Here is an 8,988-nt window from a genome sequence, read left to right as displayed (position 1 = left end):
AATTAAACAGGTGAGGGGAGCATGCTGGGTGAAAGAGCTGGCTTTTCTACTGGCTCACCATGGAGCATCACAAAGGGCTTTTCTCCTGCTCTCTGCTTTCTTTTGGTTATGAAAGCCAGCCCCTACTTGGCCTATAGAGCAGCTCTCCCCAGCGGCCTTTCTCTCAGTTCTGCTCTGCCCTGTCCTGCTTGCTTCCTTTCGGCAGTGGGTATTAACTTCCCTGAGCTCTACTCATCCAAACCAGCTACTCACTGGAGAGCCATTTGGCAATGGTTCTGCTCCCAGAAGTCTCTTGCTAACGCGCTCAAACAAAATGAGGCTTCAGTTCAGTTATTGTATATACAACCTGACTTGAACCTTTTCTAGTCGGCCTTCATAAGGTTTGGTGTGTTTGTAAGTGTGCGCAGACGTTCGTGCTGGGGCTTCACCCTGCCAAGTTCCATTCTCAACACATCTCTATAGAGAAACATAAACTCCTTCCTTTCAACCAGGAGGTGGAGGCAGAGCTGGAAAAAAATGCCAAAATGGAATTTCCACTTGCTACCCGCTGTTAGCGGTGCAGATGACCTACTGGGTCCTGTGCTCTCATGGAAACTTCCAAGAAGCTGGGCAACTGCAGAAACTTATTTTCAGAGTTTAGCAAAATGTGGGCAAAGATGAGCAGCGTAGCAAAAGCCAGTGAACTAAGGCATTACTGCAGCCAGGTGTGTTGTTTGACTGCAGGTGATTTGTGTTCTCTTTGCATTTTACTTCTCTTTTCCAGTCTTTGTAATTTACTGCCTCCTCGGCTCTGCCAGCATAGCACACGTGTAGTTGCTCACCAGCCTGGTTCTGTCAAAGTGATCTAGGTTAGCTTAAACACTGTTAATAGTCAGTTCTTAAACTCAGCCAAAACATTTTGACAGAACTGGGTTAGAGAGTGATGGCAAGGATGCTGTTGTGCCAGTAAGGCAGTGATCTTGACAAGGGTGAGGGGGGACCCTACAGTGATGGGACGCTAAAGGACAACCTCTTAACTTGGCTGTACCCAAACAGTGCATCTGGCTACAGTTTAGTGAGAAAATGAAATATATAGTCTTCACTCTGTGAAGTAAGAAGGGAGGCTGCAATAATAATTATAACACATTTTTGGTAAATTTGTTAGCATAGATCAGATTAATTTGGATGTCTCGGTCTCATTCATTGTGAGCAAATGCCCTACTAGCTGCAGCAGTAGGAACAAAAGTTTAAAAGGTATGTCATCTATATCTCACTCTCCCATCATTACTTGTAGTGTCTACAGGTGAGGGCTCTGTTTTACATGGGGAGAAATGCCTCCTAAATGTGTTTCCTAGCACATAATGTCCCCTAGTAACTCCAACGACATTACTTATGACTTGCAGACATGTTGTACATCCTCATTTTTAAGTTTTAATTTTTGAAGTGCATTTGCAGCAGGGAAAAAGAGTGAAATCAAAGCTACAGAAAGGTATCCCCAAAGAGAAGATCCCATTACAAGTGTCCTGTAAGAATAATTTGTACAGATCCCTTTTGTCACAAACAGCCTTGGATTCAGATTTTGGTGTGCAAAAACTGTGTCAGGTAGAAGTTATAGTATATCTGCTTACATTTGACAGAGTATTGGGATAAATGGATAATTTTCTTCCTGTGACAACGGGCTGACCTCTCTCATTTAGGCACTCAATTACCATCAACAGTTTGAAAGCGGTATCTGGCAGGGCACAGACTGGCTCACTAGTGGCAGGGTAAAAGTCACACGCACACACATAAAAGATTTTCATACCTTGCAATTCTTCCTGGTAAGTGGGTTAGGACAAGGGATGAGAAAAAGATGGTACTTCTATTCACTGTCTCTTAACTAACATGGCAAGGATTTTTATTTCAGAGTCTTTCAGTACATCTCACTGTGGGAAACTGATTCCATAAGGGTTGCAGGACAGGTGAAATATCTCCGTGTAAACTAAGAATAACACTGAGAAATGGGGAGACCGAGAACAGAATTACTGCTGCAAGTCATGGCTGGTGAGGTATGGTGCCTAAGAATTGCTACATTAAAAACAGTTGGGGGAAAAGGAGGTTGTTTAATAGAAACCTTTTCAGTTGTTCTGGCTGTGCCTGAATCTGATGCCGATTTTCTGTTTGCGTAACGCTCCCTTAGCTGCTCTGCGTCTCAGCAGAAATAGTCATTCTTCCCAGTTGTTTGGGTCTTTGCTGATGGAGTGTGTCTCAGCTAATCTGCAGCTGCCCAGGCGATAGCATTAGCATCTTAGCAGAGTGGAAATCTGCTCAAATTACATCAGTAAGGGGGAGACGTTTCTGCCTCTACTATCTAGGATGCTCTCTTCTACTTCTTGGACCACCAATGAATAAATTGCGAATGACACCAATTTCTGTAGCACCTTACCATGTAATTTAGCTACAATTTAGCTTTGTGCATAGCACTGAAGTAAGCAGTTCTGCATCAAAACAGTGACCATAAATATTTTCTGATGGTGATTTCTGTATTACTGGGATTTCCTATTAATGTGCTGCTCTGATGCCAGGGAAGTACCCTCGTGGTGTGAGCAAGAACAGAGCATTCAGACTAAGGAAAGGTAGTGTAACTCCACTGGTGGCCGAAACTGGTATAAAACTAGGGTGAAGATTAAGAGGATGTAGACTTCAACATATATTTCACATGTGAGTCATAGTCGCATGTTGGTTTTTTGTACAGTTTACGTCTTCATTAGTCTTTCATGAAGCAAAGGTTGTTAAAGATATGGGTACTTTTCAAAGCATCTTGTGAAATTTTAGATGTGTGACTTCAATTTTAGGGGAGATTATGTGGCTAAAACCCGGCAGGAAAACGTTGCTCTTCGTGTTGCGATGCTGAACACAAAGCTAGTATTGTCAGTCTCAAAGACAGAAATGGTTTGGAGTGCATTGCTGTACTGTTCATGGGGGATTTGAGACGGATGTGATGCGAGTGCAGAGCAGCATGACTGACTGCATCATTCTTAGAACTATAAAGTCTCTTTTTACATCTTAACTTGTGGTAAACTTCAGTGACTTGTCAGAGTTGAAAACTGGGAGTAGTTACAATTTCTCTGAGTTCATTTTAATTTCTGTAAGTTTTGGAGAAAATAGGGTGATGTGGACAGGTTTAATTTAAGAGATGAAACAGATCAAGCAATTAAGTATCTGCTTGCTAATTGCAAGGTGCTAGGATTAAAATCCTAAAAGCATAGTCTGTCATTTCTGAATAATTCTGAATAATACAAATTTCACTGTATTTCTTATTGCATATAATATACATCAGCTCCATATCTCTCAGATCTTAATATTCATGTAGCAGGAAAGATAGCTTAGAAAGAATTCATGAGATCTGTAATGTGGAGATTCTGTTGTCCTTGAAGTGGGTCTCGGAAGAGTTGCTTTCATGAAAATACTACCAATAAGAAAGGATATAAAATTCACATGACTAAGAAATCATTTCAAATGCCTTTTCTAATGTTTTCAACACAGATTTTCTTTTACTTTTGTGGACATTTAGAAACAGGAGCCTTCAGTATTGTTGTCATGTCATGTGATGATTTCAGCCACAGCTCTGCCAGTCCTCACCAGGACTCAGAGAACCAAAAGGAGAAGGACAGGTTTACACCTTAATGGCATTTCCAGCTCGACTACCCCATCCTGTAAGGGGCTTAGATGTCCACAGTTCCTTTTTAGACTGCAGAGACGAGCTACTTAATTTACAGAGCAGGAGCTCAGGTTTAGCTCAGGCAGGCATTTTTCAGTCACCTATTTGAATTCTCTTTTATTCCATGCTGAATGTAATTTTGTTGATTCAGTGTGAATGGCAGCACTCCTGATCTGCACTGGCATAGAAGAGAGGGCAATTAGAGCTCCTGACTTCCTGCATTTCTTAACAGTGCTTCTGCCTTTCTTACTTCTTTCCCTGTGTTAGGTAAAAATAAACAACAGGTAATGCATGTCACTACACATGCTTTCAGCACAGGCAATGTGTTTTGTAATTCTCTTCAACACTTCAAAACCTTGGGAAACAGAGAAACGGCGTATTTCTCCTTTTGGTTCCCTTGCTTGACATGCCAAGGACCGTAGTTAACTCTGAAATAGCCTGTAAGGCAGGATATGAATGGATTGATTGGTTTAAAACATGGATGAGTTTAATGATAAGTGGTTGTCTGGATTTGTGACTCCTGGTAGTGCGTGTGTTTTCTCTGCGACAGCAACCATGGCCATACCGGGTCAGGCTGTATCAAAGGCCCATCTTTGGTCATCACTGACTTTTTTCACACCTTTTTTTTTAGTTTTATCTCCATTTTTAGATGAGGAAGCCTGAAGAGCCCACAGGATTCAAGGTATAGGGCTCACCAGGGTTATACAATATGTTGCAGCCTTCCAGTACCTGAAAGGGCTACAAGGAAGCTGGGGGGGACTTTTTACAAGGGCCTGTAGTGACAGGACAAGGGGTAACAGGTTTAAATTGAAAGCAGGGAGGTTTAGATTAGATATCTTCACGGAGAGGGTGGGGAGGCACTGGAACAAGTTGCCCAGAGAAGCTGTGGATGCCCCATCCCTGGAAGTGTCCAAGACCAGGCTGGATGAGGCTTTGAGCAACCTGGTCTAGTGGAAGGTGTCCCTGCCCATGGCAGGGGGGTTGGAACGAGATGGTCTTTAAGGTCCCTTCCAACCCAAACCATTCTATGATTCTATATTGATTTTTGCAAATTACTATTGAGCACTGAACTGATATTTTTACAGAGCGTTAATTGTAGATTCCATCTCCTGCAGTTAATAGCAAGTTCAGCAATTGTCACTATTACGTAAACTTAGGGTTTTCCCTGTGCACAGTACTCTATGTTGATAATTAAGAAAAAGCCTGCCCTGAAAAATGACGTTCTGCATCAGGAGAGTTGGCCAGTGAATTAATTATGCACTTACTATAGAATTCTGTATTTGTATTAATTATACACTTCTTACTATCTTGGGGAAAAGCTTCTTTTCCAGTAATTGAGATTTATATTAATCCTCAAGGTTCAAAATACAATCCCCTTTGCGAGTGTTTTCAGTATTTGTGATGTAGAGCAGTGTTTTCCAACAACTGATCCACAGAATTGTATTGCTTATTGTATTTTTAAATTTATTAATTCATGAAGTCATGAATTACAGGGTTGATAAGGTAAGAGTAAGAGAAATACTGCAACGGAAGGGATCTATTTGTCCAAAAACTTTGGAAACTGATGGTATTGAATATATGCATTGGGAAGTGTAATGTAAGGTTTTTCTCTCCTGCATTTTTGAAGCTTCAGGCATTACTTTAGGTGAGCATCAGAAAATGCATTATGGGTCTCTGACTTTTGGACAGAGGAGTAAATGATGAGAATACAGCTTTCGTGTCCCTTCCAGAGAGGATCTGTGTGTCATGTAACCTTACCTTGAGTTTGCAGAGATGTTTCATTGTCCTTTGGAGGCAAATTTGTGTGGGCACGTGTGTGTGTGGGCGCGTGTGTGTGTAGACGCAGTTTCTGGATGCATCAACAGATACACACAAGTCACTTTCTTTATCAAGCTGTGGCCTCCATTCTCATTAGCCTGCAAACATTTTTAGTTAAAGCTTTCTTATTTGAAGAATGTAGAGATGTGGTGGCATTTTCCACTTGTCTTGAAACATGTTGGTTTTGAAGGAAATCTTACTGTTACTCTCCTGTTCTTGTCCTGTAGCTAGGACGCTTAGCTATTTGGGTAAGATTTCTGTAAGAGGTAGGTGTACATGTGCTGTAGAGCCATACAGTGCCCCCAGCCCTTCCCAGAATTTTTAAGTGACGGTCTCAGACTCTCTATGCATGTGCTGTACAGTGGATCAGCCCAAACACTGTGCTTATGTTTGCAATGAGGAGTACCTGTGAACACACTATTGTACAACTGGAAAACTGGAAAAAATACAGAAAGAACAAAAAAGCTCAAAGAAAATTCATTTTACAGGAAAGAGAGATGTGCCATTAATGTGTGGGAACTTTACAGCTACAAATTACACTTCTTTCTGCATTCTTCTCCTATTTCTTCTATAGCTGTGAATCCTTATTCTTTGAGGGTCTGCTTCAGGATAACATGCTGCAGTTGCTATTTCAGTTTCATATCGTTGACCCCTGAAGAAATATTTTTCACTGATCAGATCTTTCTCTCCACACACCCCCCTTCATCTTTTCCCTTGCTCTCCTCTTTTTCTTTATTCCTCATACGCTTGCTAGAAGTGTTAGAAGAAGCAGGCCAGCTGTGCTTCTTTCTGAGGTGTTTGAATTAAGATTTCGGATAATTTTAGCTGTTGTTCAGTGCACCTGACTTACAAATCTAATTGGCATTTGGCACATAAAACCTTCATTCTGTTTACTCTTCTACTTAATTTTAAATGAATATTTCTCAGATAATGTAATTTAAGGGGTGTTTTTTCTACAACGTTGTGTGCTGGACCTAAAATAGAACCGCTTCTTGTTGGCTCAGAAATGATTTACGAGGTTTTGTCCCCCTAGCTATTGGATTCAGAATAATTCCCCTATTGTTACTTGCAGCATTTGTTCTCCAACCTATGTTAGCCGTAATGAGATAATTCCCACTAGGAAAGGAATTACCATTCCTTTATTGATGTTTCAGAGAGCTATATCCATAGCCAGTACTGACCCTGAGGATTTGGTACACACACTTTTCATTACAAATAAGGAGGCATAGTGATATTGCATGTTGTTGATGACATCATGCTTGGATTTCTGTGTAAATTTTAGTGATTTTTTGGTGATGTTAATATATTGAGAAAGGAGTTTAAAACTCAAATTAAGCATAGGTTTCGAGCATTGTTTTACACTGGCTACTGTTAATGCTTGCCATGTCCCTGATCAAAATCCTTTTTCATTTGCCCCTTTACCATCTGCATGTCAATTACTACATATTCTCAGATAGTATAAATATAATTTAAGTGTAAATGATGTATTTTATTTTGACTGTTGCCACAGAGAATTTGCAAACCTTTTCTCGTTTACTAAAGAAGGCTAAAAAAGCCCAACCCAGCCACCCTGAGAATGACTATTTTAATTTCACATAGGGTTGTAAATCAATATCCATTTACTATTCAGTTACTGCTTGCATTTCCCTAGGTAATAGTATAACACATGTAATGTCAATGCCGTTTGGCATTTGTCCTCATTAGTATGGCAAAGGACACTTTTTTGCAAGAGTAAGCCAGCATCATGCTGTATTTCTGACATTCCTTGCAGAACAAAGAAGGAAAAACGTAATCAGTTTGTGTACAAAAGATGTGCAGCACATCTGACGTGGTGCTTCCAACGCTTTTATAAACGAAATCACTTGAAAGGTTAGGCCACATGTAATTCTATCATATCCTATTGATTACAGTTGAAATGGGAAGCTAGGGGTGGCACAGTGGAAGTTAAGGGTTCTAATTTATTTACTAATTCAATTGTTTATGATAAATACATCATAAATATATTTAGCAATGTCAGCAGTTGAATTACAGGTCAATAGCAATATAGCAAATAATGCGTGTGATTATAAACACGTAACACGTGTCCTTATACATATTTCTCTATACATTTCTAATCTCTCATGTATACATAATTTATTGCTTACCATTTTGAATCAAAGTACCATAGTCATTAATTATACATTCGAATCCTGTTTCAAAAATCTTACGTGTTATGTATGGTTTGGTGTTTGGCCTTAAACAAGTCATTTAACCCTAAACTACATGTGCTTCTTACAGGTTGGTGAGAATGATGTGGATACTTGAACTAGCTAGGAAGGATTAGGAAGACCGTACCAACTACACTCTTTGTCCAAGTGATTGGTGGAAAGTCTTGTTTTCAGACTTTACCACGCAGTGATAAGAAATAAAAGTTGGGAACTGCTAGTCCCTCGGTAGGTTCTGCGATGTGTATCGCTGGCCTCAGTGCCCTGCCAGTGGGAGAAATGGCAGTGTCACTAGAGAGACACTTCTGAGGGTGGACAAGTACCATTTTAAATTATATTTTATAGCAGTTTGATGCTAAAACAATGGAGATCAATACTGGGAAAATGGGAAGCATGGGTGATCTCAGGGTTTCAGGCAGAGCCTTCCCAAGAGTCCTAAGGTCACCTAAGATAGTTCTCTGGAGTTCATAGCCCCTCGGTTCCCAGACCCAGTGCCCCCGCCGTAGCATTCAGTGCTCCCTGTCTTTATCTCTTTCTTGAAGGAGTGCTTTGCGCTGCGGAATTGCTTTGTCACAGCGTTTCAGCACCAAAGATACAAGTTTAAACATTCATAAGATTTTTTTTTTTTTTTTTTTTTTGGTACTGATAATAGATCTCTGTGTTTCCATGTGAAGAGACTCTCCTACTTGAGTCAGACACTGGGCTGTCGGTTTGTTTTCTGGCAGTGAAGTGCAATTTCAAACTCTTGTCCTTTTTGAAGTTAGCTGATGAGAGAGACCCTCCGGCTTCCTAGAAGCTCCCTCCTGACTGATTACATAAACTATTTATTACTTCAGAGAAAGTGTGACAGAGTTTGTTTTTTTTTTAATGTTTGTATTATAAACATCTCCATTACTATCTATATAAACAAAACCCTTCAGGAGGAGAGAGGAGGAACCCAGTCCTTTTTTGTGAAGTAACATGCTGCACAGAGCGGCTTTTAGCAATCTGAGAGCCAGCGGGCCCAGGTGGTGTGAGAGCTGCTGAGAGGCCCAGAGGAGTGGGAGACAGTGGAAAGCCTGTGGGGATGGGGAGCAGAGAGGTAGCAGAACTTGATGGGTGCTGGGGAGGACAGTGGCCAGTCACCTGGACTGAAAAGGGTCATTCTCAGGACCTGTGAGACAGCTGGTGTGGTGGTGAGATGGGCGAAATTAGTATTTAACAACACAAAGTCAGCTCAGTTTGGGCTAGCCATGACATCGCTTCTGTCAGCGGCATTTGTTGCCTTCCAGAAACATGTCCCCACCT

The 8,988-nt window shown here is 40.9% G+C and overlaps 1 protein-coding gene across 1 annotated transcript in view; it reads left to right on the top strand.

The window, feature by feature from the left end:
* TMEM163 (transmembrane protein 163) overlaps window positions 1-8,988 on the top strand; it is a gene marked incomplete at its 5' end in the record, with an annotated part of 40,648 nt that overhangs the window by 19,908 nt on the left and 11,752 nt on the right. The gene's annotated exons all lie outside the window — the stretch shown is intronic.

Source organism: Eurypyga helias, unplaced genomic scaffold, assembly GCF_000690775.1.
Source record: "Eurypyga helias isolate BGI_N326 unplaced genomic scaffold, ASM69077v1 scaffold11338, whole genome shotgun sequence".
Taxonomy (NCBI): Eukaryota; Metazoa; Chordata; class Aves; order Eurypygiformes; family Eurypygidae; genus Eurypyga; species Eurypyga helias.
The sequence above is the reverse complement of the archived record's forward strand: the minus strand, read 5'-3'. Positions and strand labels throughout refer to the sequence as shown.